Here is an 18,628-nt window from a genome sequence, read left to right as displayed (position 1 = left end):
AATAGTGCATGTTGAATTCTGGTTCTCTAATTCAACTAGTTGGGCTTCCCTAGTGGCTCAGTGGTAAAGAATCCACCTGCAATGCAGGAGACCTAGGTTCAATCCCTGGGTCAGGAAGATCCCTGGAGAAGGAAATGGCAGCCTACTCCACTATTCTTGCCTGGAGAATTCCATAGACAGAGGAGTCTGGTAGGCTATAGTTCATGGAGTCATGAAGAGTCGGATAAGATTTAGTGACTAAACAACAAAAAAATTCGACTAGTAAAATGAATTTTAGAAATAACATTGTTCAACTGGTGGTTTTCCAGAAAGAAGAGACGTTCTGGGTCACATAAACATGCTTTAGAGGTCTGAGCTTTCATTATCTGCCCAACAACACCCGACCCCACACCCACTTCAGCAAGTATAGTTCCATGACACTGGAAATTTAAGAAACCAAGAGAGGTTGCCTTTACAAACTATAGCTTCAGAAACTATAATAGTACTGAAAGGTCATTCAATCTGGAACCAAGTTTGTGGATGAAATGAGGGGATCCCCACCTATTAAACACTTGAGCAATCCCAAATCAAGAAGGACACCTTTTGCTCCTAAGATGTCCAGATGACATCCTAGGGGTTGTGAAGGAGACATTATGACCAGGGACCTGCTATGGGCAGAATGAGCCAATCAACATTCTATCCATACTTTCTTCAAATGATTTTTTAAAAATTCAACCAAGGAAAGTAACACAAGGCAGTACAATACCAGTATTTATTGGCTCTGTAGCCAACTGCATGCTATCTGCTCTAGGAGCAAACAATTTTGTTGAGATGCAAGACATGAGATAATGCAACAGAAACCGTGATCCAAAGGCAAAGCTGTGGGGTACAGAGAACAAGAGCATGAGATGGCAGAATCAGGGGAGGCTTCAGGGACCTCACAGAACTGGTAAGGTTGGGACAGGTAAAAGCCTGTGAGCCCTGTGTGAGGGCCCTGCAAAGAAGGGGACAATGATGGCTCGAGAGTGAACGTGGAACCTGGGGCTGAGAGAGACCAGGTGGGCTAAACAAGCTTAAGACAACCAGGCACATCCACTGACAGAAAGTTCTGCTTAAAAAAACAACAAAACTGAAAATTAAACTTGTATATTGAAATAGATTTCTCATTATACCTTAGGAGGCTGATTAGGGGCCAAAATAAAATGACTTAATCATATCTAAAAACATTCTAATAAAAAAAATTATGCTAAGCTTTGCTTTTTAAAGTACTGCTTGAGACAAAATGACAAGTTTATCAACATTATTAGTCTGTATTTAATGTACAAAATAGGTTTATTTTAATTAATATCCATTAATCTTTATGTTAAGAAAACAAAAATCTTTATTAATGAACTGATTAACATAATAACTTCAGAATTTACTATGCTAATAGCTCATTAATAAAGCAACATTAACTTCATAAAATTAAAATTCTGAGTCATACTCCCTACTAAAGCTCAGGATGTAGCTTTTTACATATTCTTTATTAAATATAACCTCTTTCGGGCCTTGGCAAGCTAATCACATTAACTTTATTTAGGTTGCTAAGTTATAGAATATGTGAAATGGTGTTTAAACCATGACATTAGAAATTCTCTAATGTATACACTAATAATTATCAAAGCATCTTTTTTTAATTTAAGTATAGTTGATTTGCAATGTTGTATTAGATTCTGGTATACAGCAAAGTGATTCAATTATACAGTGTATATATCTATGAAAACATGTGTGTTGGTCGCTCAGTCATGTCCAGCTCTTTGGGATTATAACCCTGGAATTCTCCAGGCAAGAATACTGGAGTGGGTAGCCACCCCCTCTTCCAGGGGATCTTCCTGACCCAGGGATCAAACTCAAGTCTCCCAGACTGCAGGCAGATGCATTACCATGTGAACCACCATGGAAGCACAGTATATATACATTCTTTCTCCCTACAGTTTACTATACAATATTGAATATAGTTCCTAGTGCCATACAGTAGGATTTTGTTGGTTATTTTATAGATAGTAGTTTGTTATCTGCTGATCCCAAAATCCTCATTCATCTCCCTTCATCCTGTCACTTTCCCCTTTTTGTAACCATAAGTTTGTTTTCTATGTCTGAGTCTGCTTCTGTTTTATAAATAAGTTCAATTGTATCCTATTTTAGATTGCATATATAAGTGATATCATATATTTGTCCTATCTTTCTGGCTTACTTCACTTAGTATGATAATCTCTAGGTCCATTTATATTGGTGCAAATGGCATCATTTCATTGTTTATGGCTGAATAGTATTTCATTGTATGTATGTGTATGTATACACACACGCATACACATTACATTTTCTTTATCCATTCATCAGTGAATGGACATTTAGGTTGTTTCCATGTCTTGGCTCGGAGAAGGCAATGGCAACCCACTCTAGTACTCTTGCCTGGAAAATCCCATGGATGGAGGAGCCTGGTAGGCTACAGTCCATGGGGTCGCTAAGAGTCGGACAGGACTGAGCGACTTCACTTTCATTTTTCACTTTCAGGCATTGGAGAAGGAAATGGCAACCCACTCCAGTGTTCTTGCCTGGAGAATCCCAGGGACGGGAGAGCCTGCTGGGCTGCCGTCTCTGGGGTCACACAGAGTCGGACATGACTGAAGCGACCTAGCAGTAGCAGCAGCATGTCTTGGCTACTGTAAATAGTGCTACTATGTACACTGGGGTGCATGTTATTTTCTTGAATTAAGAGTTTTCTGCAGATATATGCCCAGGAACAGGATTGTTGGATCATATGGCAACTCCATTTTTAGTTTTTTAAGGAATCATCCATTCTATTTTCCATAGTGGCTACACGAATTTACATTCCCACCAACAGCATAGGAGGGTTCCCTTTTCTCCACACCCTCTCTAGCATTTGTTATTTGTAGACTTTTTAACGATGGTCATTCTGACTAGCGTGAGGTGATACTTTTTTGTAGTTCTGATTTGCATTTCTCTAGTAATTAGTGATGCTGAGCATATTTTCATGTGTTTTTTGGCCATCTGTATGCCTTTGGAGAAAAGTCTATTTAGGTTTTCTCCCCCTTTTTAAAATTGGTTTCCTTTCTTTGGAAATTAAGCTTATATTGCATCATTTTCAAATATTTTCTCCGCTTTCACAGGTTGTCCTTGTGTTTTGTTTATGGTTTCCTCTGCTGTGCAAAAGCTTGTAAGTTTGATTAGGTTCCATTTATTTATTTCAAGCATCTTCTAGTTTGTCTAAAATGCAGAGCATGAATATGGTAGCACATTCTGTACAATTTTAGTATAAATATGGGTTTTTCTTACCATCTGATACCAACATGTATTTATTCTATAGTGTCTTTTTTCCTTCTACCTTGCCACTAGCTATTAAGAAAAGAGTAGGGCATATTCTAGATGTCCCTCTTTCATGAAACCTTGATTCAGTCCTGTGCTAGACAATGGAAGGTCCCCAGAAGCAAAGTATTTGTTTTCTAGAAACTTACAACCTTTCTTAATTCAGTCAATGTTAAACTTAGAATGATCAAGCGGTCCATACAGACTTGACTAAGGTAGTAAAAGAACAGGGCTCTTACTAAATGTGAAGAACAACCCTGGGCTGGTAAACAGGGGTAGTTAGAAGAAAGAGAAATAATTTTCATTTCATTATATAGTTTTTGACTTGTTAAAGCACTTAAAGAAAAACAAATTGAGCAAACAGCACTAACAAAAGTAAGAATTCTAGTCAAGGAGGGGAAAAGAAAAAGTAAAAAGAAAACAGAGAAAACATTATCTTTTTACTACTATATTTTATAAGAATAAATATTTCCACTAATTACAAAAATTAATAAATCTGAAGTATAAATTACTTTTCTTCACCAAAAAAAACAGATTTCTAATTAGAGAAGCAGCTTTTTGAAACCACAAATTGCTGGCATATATGAAAACTGTTTCATAGCCCCATTTTTAGTTATCTTAAATTATTCTGTGGTGTTTGTGAAAAAAGTCTATTTACATGTACATGTGTAATGGGATACTCTTGTAATGGGATACTCCCTTAACCAATCAAGGTCTTATGACTAAAAATATTTATAAGAAGTGGAATATTCTGCAATAATTAAAAACAAACATAAAAAAAATTGTGCTGAATATTTTATTTACTGTTCTTCCATAACACAAACTGTAGCATATTTGGTTATCAAATCAGTCTTGAGATCTATGTCTAAGGAAATTAGGCCTATGTTCTTCCAAAGAATAAGAAAGTCTGAGGAGCAAAAATAATGCACAATAAGCAACTCAGGGAATGGTGGCCATAAATATTATGGTTTAAAAAGAAATATACTACTGTAGCAGAAGAATGTAGACATTAGAAAGAGTTCAGTCTAAGAATCCTGAGACCATAAAAATGTGCCTTCAATCTCCATAAAAGACCATGGAAAAGACAAGACGTTTCCTTTTGGGCTGAATGAAACTATGACAATGTCCTGAGGCATGTTGCCTCTGCATACAGGCAAATCACTAGTATTCAATTTAACAACTATTTCCTGATAGAGACTATAAGCTAAGCGCTGGATATTCAAAGGTGAGAAAAAAATACGTGCTAAATATTGACTTGTCTAGTTAGCCTAAAAAGAAAAAGAAAAATCAGGCTGAGTCCTAGTGAGTTCTGTTCAGAAATTAGGACAAAGTATTTTTTTTTCTAGATATCAGGACCAAGTATTCTTCATCTAGAATTGTTTTTCTAGAGCTATGACTCAACAGAACACTCACTTTCTCCAGAGAGGCACAGACCCTTGAAAAAAATCACTGTGCTAGGTCCTCAGGTTGCCACCTCTTATGGGATGAATTATGTATACTCTGCCCTGCCCCCCACCAACTCATATATTTAAGTCCCAACCACCCAGTACCTCAGCATGTAACAATATCTGGTGATAAGGCCTTTAACAAAGTAATTATAGTAAAATGTGGTCAGATGTGAGTGAAGTGAAGTCACTCAGCTGTGTCCAACTCTGCGACCCCATGGACTATAGCCCACCAGGCTCCTCCATCCATGGGATTTTCCAGGCAAGAATACCGGAGTGGGTTGCCATTTCCTTCTCCAAGGGATCTTCCCGACCCAGGGATTGAAGCCAGGTCTCCTGCACTGCAGGCAGACGCTTTACCATCTGAGCCACCAGGGAAGTCGTATGTGGTCAGATGGGTGGGTCCTAATCCAATATGACTGATATCCTTATAAGAAAAGGAAATTAGGACACAGACAAGCAGAGGGAAGACCATGTGAGGACAGCAAAGGAAGAAGGCCATCTACAAGCCAAGAAGAGAGGCCTTAAAAGAAAACAAATTGATAGCCTCAGGAATTGCAAGGAAGTAATTTCTGTTTAAGCCACTCAGTCTATGGTACATTGTTACGGCAGCCTGAGCAAATTAATATACCACCTAACAGAGCCTCCTATCATAAATTCTAAGAGCCTTGTCTGCTTAAAAACAACAGAAAAAACAAACATCCGCTCCACCCCCCAAAAAAAACCCCACAATTCTCTTTTAATAGTAATGCATTTAATTCCTCCTGGATGGGCTTCCCTGGTAGCTCAGCTGGTAAAGAATCTGCCTGCAATGCAAGAGACCCTGGTTCAATTCCTGGGAAGATTCCCTGGAGAAGGGATAGGCTACCCACTCCAGTATTCTTGGGCTTCCCTGGTGGCTCAGCTGGTAAAGAATCTGCCCGCAGTGCGGGAGACCTGGGTTCGACCCCTAGATTGGGAAGATCTCCTGGAGAAGGAACAGCTACCTACTTCAGTATCTTGGCCTGGAGAATTCCATGGACTGTCCATGGGGTCACAAAGAGTCGGACAAGACTGAGCGATTTTCACTTTCACTATCCTCCTGGACAGAACCACCCAGCCACTTTCCTCTAGCTAAGGAAGAAAGCTTGATGGCAAACAGCAGGTAATTTGAGTCTTTATCATGTCCTTTTACTCTGTTCAGTAAGTATTTATTGAGAAACCTGTATGTGCCAGGTATTCTTTTATATTCTATGGCCTAGACACATGGATGAGAGGCCAGAAAATAAGGCACTAAAGGTTAAAGAGGGAGAATGTTTGCCTTCCTTGCACCAGTGTCGTTTAGAAGCACAACCAAAAAAAAAAAAAAAAGAAGCACAACCAAGAAAACCATTGAAACAAAATGAGTTAGGCTGGGGGCAATAGCCAGAGGGAGTGCTAACGGGAGCAGCAGGAGGGAGAGGAGAAAGCAGGTCACAGGCTGTGCCTACGGTCTGCCGGGTGCTTGTTACCATTTACCTCAGTTAACTTTCCTAACTACTGGAGAACTAGATATTAGCATCTCTCTTGCACATGAGAAAACCAAGGCACAGCACGATTAAAACATACACTTAGTTCAACTAGTGAACCAGATTTTCATCCTGGTCTATACTCCAAAGTTTTCATTATGTAGAGCAAAGTTAGGTATGCTGCAAAATAAATATGTAAATAGCGAACTGTTAGAAATAGGTTATGAAGAGCTGTGAAAGGAGTCAAGATACAAACTATTTACTGAATACCTGCTGCTCTGCTTTACTACCTTCTACTTGACATAACGCTACTCAATGTTCAAGTACTAGAATGGTAACTGATTACACAGTAGGAAAAAACATTCCTAGCCATTACTACTATTAATATTACCACCTCACTAAATCCTCCCAACAATTTTGGGAGGCAAATACAGTTATCCTCATTTGAGAGAGAAAAGGAATGAAGCTCAGTAAAGTTAAGCTAACTCACAGTCAGAGAGCTGGGGGTGGGGTGGCGGGCCGGGTACAGTTCTGAGTCCAAGAACTAAAATGGATCTCTTAAAAACATTTATGTTTTGACAATCTTTTCTCGTAGTTAATAGAGAAGGTAGTTCCTCCCCTTACTGAACTGAAATATGCTCCACAGGAATTTCAATTAACTCCTCAATTCCGAAAACTCTCTCCTTCTACTTCTGTGCTGCAAGCAACAGGAATCAAAACAGGAGCTTCAATGGTAGGAGGCAAAAGAAAAATTTTTAAAGGCTGCCCCAAGGGCCAGTGATGATCCAAGATGCGGGCAGAACAGACTGCATGTGGATACATGTGAGCCCACACGCACGCAGTTAGCATGCAAGTCTGGCTTGCCTGAGTGACACGCTGCACACAGAAAAGTGGGACCAAATGAGTTTGCAAAAGTTATGTCCGTGCTCACTTCCTAGTGGTAGCCAACATACTTGAAGCGGGTTCCCAGGCCATTCTGGTAACTGAGCAGTGAACAAGGAGAAGGAAAGGTTGGGCAACATGAAACAGCTGCACAGACAGAGGAAAAGGCAAACAAACCATCAAGGCTTCTTCTGGCCACACCAGTGCTCACCCCGCCATCAGCATCTCTATCCTGCAGCACTGATTACAGATCTGTCTCTCCCACCAACTCCAAGTCCCTCAAAATACCCAGACATACAGGAGTTTCTCAATATAAGTTGGCTAACAAACAAATGAATGAAAAAGCAAGCAAAAAAAAAAAGTTATCTCTTACATTTAATGTCTAGCAACAGTTACTATTGGGCTTCCCTGGTGGCTCAGCAGTAAAGAATCAGCCTACAATGCAAGAGATGTAGGTTCGATCCCTGGGTTAGGAAGATCCCTTAGAGAAAGAAATGGCTACCCACTCCAGTGTTCTTTTCTGGGACATCTCATGGACAGAAAAGCCTGGCGGGCTACAGTCCATGGGGTCGCAAAAGAGTCGGACATAACTTAGCAACTAAACAACAATAAGAGTTGTTAATAACACATTCTTTATCAAAATCAATGTCTCCCCATAACTCAGGTAAATACCTGACATCATACTCTAAAATTTTAGATAATCTAAACTCAATTCCAGATCTGTTATCCCTGACACTCTTGTTTTAAAGAAGTATGATTTTACTATAAGAAAGACACAGAAAATTTACACATTTCTCGTGTAAGTTCTACTTCAAATCCAAAGGCAGCTGAGTGGTTTTATTTTATTCATCACCAACCAGGAATGAAAAGCGTTATTTTTCACCCTTCCATTTTTGCACTGACTCCTCACTCTGCATTTTCTAATATAGTAAACATAAGAGGAAAAGCAAGTTTGTTCTTCATGGAGGTTAGAGACTTGAAATGTAAGGACTGTACTCTCCCTAGCCCAAGGCCTTTTCTGATGCTACGGATGAAACTCCTACCAACATCACCAAGTGCCTTAGAAGAAAGTGAAAATTAGGATCAAGTAATATTCAAAGGGCAACCAAAGATTTGCAGGAGCCAAGCAGTGATTCTATCTTATAGATTAAGTTATTTGACTTCAAAACATGGCAGGATTCAATGTTTTTCCCAAATCTCCTGACTTTTCTGCATTTTCAAATTTAATGATTATGACTGTGGTTGAAAACACCAAAATATTACTGCTCAATCTCCTTTATCTTCATATCTGTTACAGCCAAACATTGATGAAATACTATCTGTTCTTTCCAGTGTTCCATTATCGTGAATGTTCTGAGATGATAAACCCTCTAGGCTTAGGACCAGATCCTTTTGCCACTCAGCAGGGTTGTTTTTGTAGCAGAATGGAAAAATAAATTATCAGTGATATTTCTAGGTTTTTAAAAGCCCTTTATATAACATCAAAGGATTATCCTGCAGAGTAGATGCAGATAATCAATATCCTCTTTCAATCAAGGGTGGAATAAAAAAGCTCCTTGAAGATTCCACTTTTCTGAAAGAGTTCTTGCCAATGGTTAAGTAAACAACCAATTTTATGTGCTTCATAGGTAACCAAATTTAAGGTTTTAAGGAACAAGGTGATTCATGAATGAATAACAATTCCCCAAACATCTTACCCACACACTCACTTATATCTGGAAACCTTAAATTTTCCATTGGTGAATAATTTGTAATGCACATGCCAACTTCAAGCAATGGCTAAGGTACAGACCAATGTGTCAATGGTTAGATGCAGATAACACATCTGAGGCTGTTGTACGAGGGAATCCCAAGTTGAAGGTACTGAAGTGGCACTAGTCTTCAGTGTTGCGGAGCACGACTCTTATAGAGAGGCTTGTCCAGAGGCAAACAGTATAAGGAGATAACCTCATAAATGGCAAGCCTCACTCTACTAGCCTTATCTATACCAACACTTTTATATACAGAGAAACCCCTCACACGTACATATACCTTTAATCTGGAAAAAAGAGCACAACTAGGTTATATGTAAATGATTTATAACTAAAATCATTGAGGACTGAAGAGGAGGATGGAACAAGTACATCTACAGCGGTATCTCTTTTAATCCAACTACTTCAGTAAAGCATGTAATGCTGTAGTTGAGGGGACAATGGCAGTAATTGAGTAAGTCCTTCCACATTAAGAAGGAAGCCCAGCAAAGTTTGAAACCCATCTTATGAGCCACAGATCTAGGGCTGGGTCCTCAGCTGGTGCCAGCTCCATCTTATCAAACCTCAGCTACCCCAGCTTGAGGGACAGCTATCCCCAACTTGGGCCCCTATTTAAAAAGAACTAAGTAACGTGATAATGTATAAAGTGCTTGGCACATAATTCGCATAACCCTCAGAAGATCCTCTGATGTGGGCACCATCACAGTTCTAAATTCTAGATGAAGAATCTTCAGGAGCAGTTAACCTAAGGCCAGCTAAGTGGGTGACAAGATTCACACCCAAGTACTGTGACTGGAAGTGTTGTACCTTTTCTATCATATTTTATTGTATATTGCCACCTAAAGACCAAAAAGTTCCACGATATTTGAAGATCAAAAATCAAATCTAACACTCCTAGTATTTGTAAGAACCCTGAACAAGTGAGAAGAGTTATAACAATAGAGTTTCAATGAATAACATGGAACAAATAGTTGTATCACACTATATGGTATCTCTGTTTTGAGGAACAGAACATTTGTCAGCAGATAAACAGTAAGTAGTGACCTCATGCTTTAATTTGTGCCAAACTGAGTTGCTTTTCAGATATTAATAATAAACAAGGTTCTACTGTATAGCACAGGGCATTATATTTAATATCCTGAGATAAGCCATAATGGAAGACTATTTAAAATGTACATACATGTGAGTGCGTATGTATAACTGAATCACCTTGCTGCACATCAGGAATCAACACAACATTTTAAGTCAACTACACTTCAATTTTTAAAAAAGATATTAATAGAACTATCAACACAGGAATCTTCAGGAATAACTGCTCCTATTCCTCACACCTCTCCACTGATCAGCAGAGAAAACATCGCCAATCACATCTTTCCAGTCCAGCTTCTCAGACACATTTATATCCATGGAAACACAGGTAGGTTGTTCTAGACTGTATCTATGAATTTTATATTTTACACTTAAAAATGCTTCAACAATCTGGCAGTGGGTTCCATGGCACAAGAAATGATTAAGAATCTGTGCTGTTGATAATCAGACATTTATTACAAAGCAAAATAACTGTATTATACATCCAAGTTTATAAACATGATGAGTTTCAAACAATGTGTAGGAATACAACCTCTTAACCTTGGTTAAGTTTTGTGCCCAAAGGTTGGGCAGAGGTGATTGTCTAAGAAAAGTTGTTACACACTTGGGTTACTAATTTGGAAAGACAGACTACAATAATCATGTAATAAAATCAGATATAATTTAACATACATAATTTAATCCTTATTAATGATTTAGAAGTCATTTGCAGGTGTGATATCTTCTCAATATTATTATCATGAAACTCAACTATCAAGTCACTTTCATTTTTCTATAGAAGTGAAGAATAGCATCCTACTCAATAGAATGCCAAATTTCCCAAAAGCCTTCCCCACTGTTGTTGTGACAGCTTATGGAAACTTACATGTTCTCTTGGTCTCTTCTTAAGGAGGAGTATGAACAGTAGAGGAGCATCAACTAATTTTAGATTAGAAAACAATCTCAGAGATCCTAAAACACCTTCGTTTGCCCTTCTCCCTCCCAAAGATAAAAATGACTCCAAAAGTCAGACAAATTTTGATAGATGCCAAGCATGTGCTTGACACCTTTCAAGAAACTGAAGATACAGTGATGAACATGACACAGTGGTCACTGGTCTTGAGGCATTTAAATGCTAAAAGGGAGGAAGATCAACAAAGGTCAAGTAAACAAACAAGTAAAACACCCAAACAAGTAACTTAAAATATTCCTGAAATCACACAGGGAGCCAGATGCAGAACCCTACCTGGGCTCACATTTCATCTCCTCAAATAATCCTGCGTTCTATTAGGTCACAATGCCAGGATCTCAGAAACAAAGGAAAGAAATCTAAGAGAAAATGCAGAACAAGGAGACAGAGGACTCAGAAGGAGGAAACTTAAACAATGCTCAGAGGGGAGGGTACATCTCTTTAATTTAGCATTGCCAACCTTGTCTGTAATCACTCTTCAAACAAAATAAGGCATAAAATAAAAACTAAAGTTATTGTAAATCTGCTGATGATAGAAACTAAAACAGAAGGGATGCATAAGTCCTCTGCTCTTTTCCACAGAAGCTCCCAGCACCCATGCACACATTGTTGACTATGAGATATTTTCCTAACTTCCACTAGAAAAATCAATGCTTCTGAAGATTTAAAGTCTTAAAAGAGATTTCAATTTTCTTATTATTGGTTGCCAAGTGGGTCTGATTCCTGGTCTGCCCAGGTACAAGGGCAATCAATGCCTCATGTTCCGTTCTGATCATCATTTTTACTGTGTGAAGATGAAGGACGGCATTAGTCTAACACCAGGTCGTACTTACCAAATGGAAGCAGTTGAGGCTAAATGTTAATAGCTCACATTTGGCTGAACAACATGGGGGAAAGCATTCCATGGCTTCCAACTAACAGACCCCACTGTTTCTCCAAAGGACGCTGATTTCTGGCCAACTCAGGAAACAAGCCTCATTGGAGAATGACCAACCAAACCAAACTTTAAACGTGTTTTAATATGGATTTCTTGTCTCCCTTCAGTCAAGAGAAATGGAATATATATAATTTCAACAGGTAACTACACATTAACTAATCCTCAAAACAATGGAAGAAGGTAAAGTGTGTACTTCTGCTATAACAACAGAAATACTTATTTTGACTACTCTTTAAAGTTTTTAGGTTCTACCAATTAATCTGGAAAAAGAAGCGTGGTTTGTCAAATGATGGAACATTAACTTGAATGTTTCACTTTTTCTCTTCATATGCTTTTTAAATTTGGGGGTCTACATGAAATTTTCCCCTATTAACTTTTGAAAATGTTTCATAAATTACTATGGAAGCATGGAAAATTAAACTCATGGCATCTGCTTAAGAAATTTTTATATATGAATTCTTCAAAAGTTAATGATGAGGTTAAAAAATTTAAGAAAAACCAGGGCAAGTATACAATGAAAGGAAAAATTTGCTTCATATGGCGTGATCTCAATATGTATTGGGGAAGGCAAATTCTGCCAAACTTTCACCGAAATTGCTTTAACAGGCTTCTTCATTCTAATAACTACCACTTAGTGAACTGCCAGGTGTGGACTGTGCACTTCACATAGCATTTCTCTTAATTCTTCCCTCTACCATATCAGGTAGGTATTCGCCTTTGTGGTGAAAGAATTTGTAAAAGTCACACGGGAAGTAGCCATGGTAGAATACAAAGACAGGTTTTTTCAAGTAATGTCCATGATCTTCCCAATTCACTCAGTTTTCCCATAGTTTCAACCCTAATCACACTAACAAATGCTTTTCCATAATGGAAATAATAATGAGTGTGATAAGACTAAATTCTCTCTCTCACATAAATTCACTTCCTCATAGATGTGGGAAAAAAAAAATTTCTTAGCCTGTATTTTCCCTCAAGGTTTAAAGGTCAGATTATAATTTCCTCAAAGCGCCCCCAGGCTTCCACCAAAAAGTAAAGCACAACACACACACACACACACACACACACACACACACACACACACACACAACCCCGACAACAACAGAAATAAGCCTACTATCTTAGACAAGATTCCACTGTTCTCCTGCCCTAGTCTACATTATCTGTAAGGACCACAGGTTCAGTCCTTCTCAACCTAAGAAAATACAGGCTGTGCTGTTGACTGTGCATTGGAGCAGAGCTGTCTCTTCAGCTCCAAATGTCTCTTTAAGACCATCTGCTCATTACTGACATCAGTATTTTGTCAATTTGATCAAGTTTACCAATCAATATTTAAAGCACTTTTAGCTACTAAAGTATGGAATGAATTCTACAATCAAGAATTTCTCCATTGACTCAGTTTAAAGTGACTACAGTATTATTATCGTATGTGAAACAGAACACCATTCCATGTTCGATGCATGAGACAAGGGCTCAGGGCCGGGGCAACGGGATGACCCAGAGGGATGGGATGGGGAGGGAGGTGGGTGGGGGGTCCAGGAAGGGGAACACATGTAAACCCATGGCTGATTCATGTCAATGTATGGCAAAAACTATTACAATATTGTAAAGTAATTAGCCCCCAACTAAAATAAATAAATTTATAAAAAAAAAAATAAATAAATAAAGTGACTACAGTAACATCTTTAACACATCTTTCATCATTTACTTGCCTCCCTCTTCAATTTCCTTACAATATGGACCATCTCATACGTGAGTAGCTGGTGTTTCAGTATTGGAGATGTACGAGTAGACATACCACACATCCATGCTCACACTGTCAGAAGCAATGTAACGTGAAGCAAACACAGTTAATCCTTAAACAAGGTGGGTGTTAGGGCCACTTACCCTCTTCACAGTCAAAAGTCCACAAATAATTTAAAATTAGCTCCCCTTATCCATATCCTCATTCAGTCAATCAACCACAGATTGTGTAGTACTGAGTATCAGTATTGAAAAAAATCCAAGTATAACTGAATCTGTACAGTTCTCCACATCATTATTGAAGGGTAAACTGTGTATCCATCAAGGGAGGCTCTGTCGCTAACTTTGAGATCACATCATAGTGGCAAAATGGTCAGTAACTTCAGAAACGCCTGTGTTGCGATCCTGACTCAACTCAGCGTCTTAGCTTCCTCATATGTAAAGTTAGGATGGTGAAAACTACAGATGCAAATAAAGCATTGAGCAGAGCATACATAGTATTATTACCATCATCAACCCAGGCAGGGCCATTTTTCCCAGCTGTGCCATTGTTTGCTGATAAATAATTAGGACTAGTCACTATCTCCCCCCTCCCTTTTGTAACAGCTTTGAGATATAATTTACATACCACCAATCCATTCTTTTAAAGTGTCTGATTCAGCTGGTTTTTAGTATATTCAGAGTTGAGTGACCATTATTTATTTCCAGAACATCATCATGATCCCAAAAAGAATGCCATACCATTAGCAGGAACTCCCTAATACTCTCTTCCCCAGCTCCTGGCAACACGAGTTTATTATCAGAGACTATGGATTTGCCTATTCTGTACATTATATGTAAGTGGAATGATGCTGTATATGGCTTTTCTCTCTAGCTTCTTTCACTTAGCATAATATTTCAAGGTTCATCCATGTTTTAGCATGCATCAGTACTTCATTCCTTCTTATAGCTGAATTAACAGTCCATTGTACGGATATATCACATTGTGTTGATCCATTCATAAGGTGATGGACATCTGGGTTGTTTTCACTTTGGGGTTATCATGAAAAATGCTGCTATGAACATTCATATATAAGCTTGTGTGTAAATATATGCTTTCTCTCCTCTTGGATATCTACCTAGGAGTAGAAGAATGGAGTCATATGGTAACTCTGATGAGATGGCCAAACGGCATCATCGACTCAATGAACATGAGTTTGAGCAAACTCCGGGAGATGGTGAGGGACAGAGAAACCTGGCATGCTGCAGTCCATGGGGTCGCAAAGAGTCAGACACAACTTAGCAACTGAACAACAACAACAATAGTAACTCTATATTTAACCATTTGAGGAAATGCCAGAATATCTTTCAGAGCAGCTGTACTATTTTACATGATCACAGGCAGTGTGTGAGGGTTCCAAGTGTTCCACATTCTTACCAACACTTGTTATTACTTGTCTCTCAGACTAAAGACATCATAGTGTGTGTGAAATGTATTGCACTGTGGTTTTGATCTGCATTTCCCTGATGGTTACTGGTGTTCACCCTCTTTCAATGTACTACTTGGCCACCTGTACAGTGCTTTTGGAGAAACATCTGTTCTGATCCTTTGTCCATATTTAAACTGGGGTTTTTATCATTTTATTCTTGAGCTGTAAGATTTCCTGGTATATTCTAGGTACATGTCTCTTCTAAAATATATGATTTGCATATATTTTTCTCCCAATTTATGAGCTCTCTTTTCATTTTATTGATGGTGACCCTGAAAGCATAAAAAGTCTTAATCTAGATGAAGTCAAATTTATCTATTGTCTTCTATTGATGCTTGCACTTTTGGTGTCGTATCTAAGAATCCGTTGCCTACTTCAAGGTTATAAAATTTTACTCCTAGAACTATGTGGTTTTAGCTCTTACACTTACATCCATAATCCATTGTGAGTTAATTTTTGTATACGATGTGAGGTAGAGGTCCAAATTCATTCTTTTGCATTTGGATAACCAGTTGTCCCCATGCTGTTGTTGAGGACGCTATTTCTTCCTCTACCAAATTATCTTTGCATTCCTCTCTCTTTAGTCCACATTCAGTGCTTTTCATTCCTTGTAGGTATACATCACTATGATCTTGTCAATTTTCCAGCTATCAGATGTTTTATTACTCTACTTGAACTTGCACATCTTTGAGTCCAATCTATGAATCTATCCTATATTTACTTTATTTCAGCTTGGCCAATCACTTACATTTAAAAGCACTTATCAAGTACCTACTACATATCAGGCAGAACTCTAGATTCTCAGATATAATCCCAATGAGGAACCGAGATTCTTGTGGATGATTATAAAATGTACTGTGTTTCATGAAAGAGATGGAGAGAAAGTACCAAAGATGCTGAAAAAACAAAACAACCATCTCTGTGTTGGAGGTTCTAAAAGGGTCACAATGAGGAGGGGCATTTGAATAGAAGCATGACTGAACTGTCAGACAAAGAAGGGCTCTTGAGTTCTCCAAAAAGAGAGAAATAGTGGGCACAAAAGTATGTAGTTGAGAAAAGGCCAGGGGACAGAAGTTTAAGGTGGTAGCAACATGGGACAACAGGTAAAGGCGATTCTCAAAAGGAGGGCAGTGTTGAATATGAAGAATTCATAAACCAAAGAGCTTTAATTTTACTTCTGTGTAATGTACATCCAACTCTAGATCTGAACAAGGAAGCCACATGTAATTGAGGAAAAGGACTGTAGGGTGAAGAAGTAAAATTGTATTGGATAGTGACAGACTAGTATTGGGCATTCTTATGTATGTCTAGCCAGGAGGGGGATTTTTTCTTTAAGTAATGTTTTCTCCTCACAACTGAATAACAAAAAGACATTCTGCTTCTTGACAAGTCGAAGATGTTTTATACTTGGCTCCAACCCTCTTCATGTCTTTGAAGTCTGTATACGGTCAGCCTTAAAGAAGGAGTTGTACATCTTCTTTGTGCTTCAGGCTCTCAGTTTTCTTCACTGTAATAATTTCTTTTACTTAGACACTTCACTGTCCAATATTATTAACATTATAATGTTTACCACTGAGGATCATTTAACTCTGGGCCCATCTTCTGATCAGAAAGCCCAATCTAAATGAAACTGAACACATGCCTTACAGGCTGTTTCTTGAGCTTTTTTTCTTTTTTTTTTGGAATATTTCCATCAACTTTATTTTAAATTTTTATTTTATATTGGAGTATTCTTGCTCTTTTTCAATTCAAAATCCAAATTATTCCATTTTTACTATTCTTCCAGTATATCTGAGCACACACTGCCATAATTCTTAATTGAGAAAGTGTCTCACTATACTTCCATCATCAGTTTTATTAAAGTAAGATTACAGCTCTGCTTTTCCTCTTTCTACTTACATTTTCTATCAAAGATTTTCAGAATCAGAAATACACCACGGTCTAAAATTCTCTATTTTCCCTAGGAAACCTAATAAATGTTTGGCAGTTAGTAAAATCACAGCAACACCACTAGCAAGAAAAAGCACATTACAGCTTCCCTCCATTAGAATTTTCAACTGGTATTCCTTAAATGGGCCTTTAGCATAGAAGGAGGTGTTATTCAACCATCACAATGGTGAGAACTGTACTCTGTTTCACAGGAATGAAACACTTCCTCAAAATAAATGAGTGGGAGACATAATAGAAATCTACATTCCTTTTTCTTTTCTGTTAATTGACTGGTGACGTGAATGTGATCCATCATCCTGGGTCCTGATGCAAGGGCCTGCTCTGCACCCTTTTCTCCTTTCAGTGATCCTTATTTACAAAGATTTATGTAAAACAAGTCATTTATTTGCAACAGGGCAAAGACAGGCCAATATTCTGCCTACTCAAAAAAAAAAAAAGATGTCAAATTGGTTTGTACAAAAAAAGTAGGGATGGAAAAACTGAAATTATAGTGGCTAAACTATGGCTTAGAGAGTGAAGAAAAGGGTGAATTTTTACATCAGAGAAGGATAAATCTTCTTTGATTCCTGCCTGAACTTCAGCAATTTTCCTATGTAGCTGCCATTTTTTCACCCTAGCAAAATCATTAAAACTGAAAATTACAGATTTTTGATCCACTTTAAAATAAGACAGAGAAAGAAAAAAAATCTGGAAGACTATAATCCAAAAAATGTTAACATAAAGATTATTGTCTTCTGTGGGTGGTAAACTTATAAGTATTTTTTTATACGCTTCTCTGTCTTTTCAGGGTTTTTGCCAAAGAATAAAAGATGCCTTCATAATCAGAAAAAAAAAAGAAAACAAAGGTAAAAAGCAGAGAGAAGACTTGGTTAGTTAGGTATTCAGGGGAGGAAGTAGTGCAGAGAGGAGTTCGTATTGTCCTGGGAGAGAGGACAAAAACTCAAGTATACCCAGATGTCCACATTCCAGGCAGCCTGAAGACCTTAAACCTTATCCAGGAATAGTGGTATAACTATCTTTTTTTAAAAATCCTTCCAACATACCTCTGAAATTGCCACTTCTTTTTAAACTACTGTTCTTTTTTTTTTTAACTTAAATAATCCAATTTCAGAGAAATTTAAGTACAAACAGCCAAGTTCTCACATTATATTCGTAATTCACCAAGACTAAGTTGTGCCACATTACAGAGAAATTAGGGCACCAGAAGAGCACAGACTCTGTTGAAGTTAACTATGTCTCCTTTAATATTTTTGCTAATTAAATCTACACTTCCCCCCCAACTAGCAAATCGTGGTACAGTGGAAGGAAGTCTCTAAGGCAGTAGACTTTATGAAGAAATCACCATCAGATGGTCAAGGGTGAAACCCACCTTGACGGAAGGAGGCCTCCTAACCCTACTGTGTTTGCCTTCAGCTGACTTTCTGGCAAGTCAACTGGCAAGAATCAAGAAGGGCCCTGGGGTGCCCAAGTGCACACAGAAAAAAATAAAAAGTCAAAACAAACAAAAACAAAAACATCCCACAACTTTAGCATTATCCTAACTAAATTAATGCCAGGATGAGTTTTTGAAGCCATATATTCTTT

General features: G+C 38.1%; 1 protein-coding gene and 1 long non-coding RNA gene across 19 annotated transcripts in view; one reads left to right on the top strand and one right to left on the bottom strand.

Annotated features, from left to right (window-relative positions):
* FNDC3B (fibronectin type III domain containing 3B) overlaps positions 1–18,628 on the bottom strand; it is a 362,295-nt gene that overhangs the window by 150,743 nt on the left and 192,924 nt on the right. Inside the window, exon 1 of one of the 18 annotated variants that reach the window (XM_081570949.1) lies at positions 11,225–11,264. The exons of 16 other annotated variants lie outside the window; for them this stretch is intronic. The gene's annotated coding sequence lies outside the window, so the exon portion shown is untranslated. Of the gene's footprint in view, positions 1–10,864; positions 11,265–18,628 lie in introns of those variants that run through there. One more of the 18 variants, XM_081570948.1, reaches the window with a different exon arrangement.
* On the top strand, positions 9,622–18,558 carry LOC145538619 (uncharacterized). The gene is made up of 6 exons (XR_014077098.1): positions 9,622–9,942; positions 10,207–10,327; positions 11,890–12,025; positions 14,748–14,842; positions 17,832–17,889; positions 18,329–18,558. It is a non-coding gene; the product is annotated as an uncharacterized LOC145538619 (long non-coding RNA).

The sequence above is a fragment of the Giraffa tippelskirchi genome, chromosome 2 (assembly GCF_054371585.1).
Source record: "Giraffa tippelskirchi isolate mGirTip1 chromosome 2, T2T-mGirTip1v1.2.pri, whole genome shotgun sequence".
Classification (NCBI taxonomy): domain Eukaryota; kingdom Metazoa; phylum Chordata; class Mammalia; order Artiodactyla; family Giraffidae; genus Giraffa; species Giraffa tippelskirchi.
The sequence above is the reverse complement of the archived record's forward strand: the minus strand, read 5'-3'. Positions and strand labels throughout refer to the sequence as shown.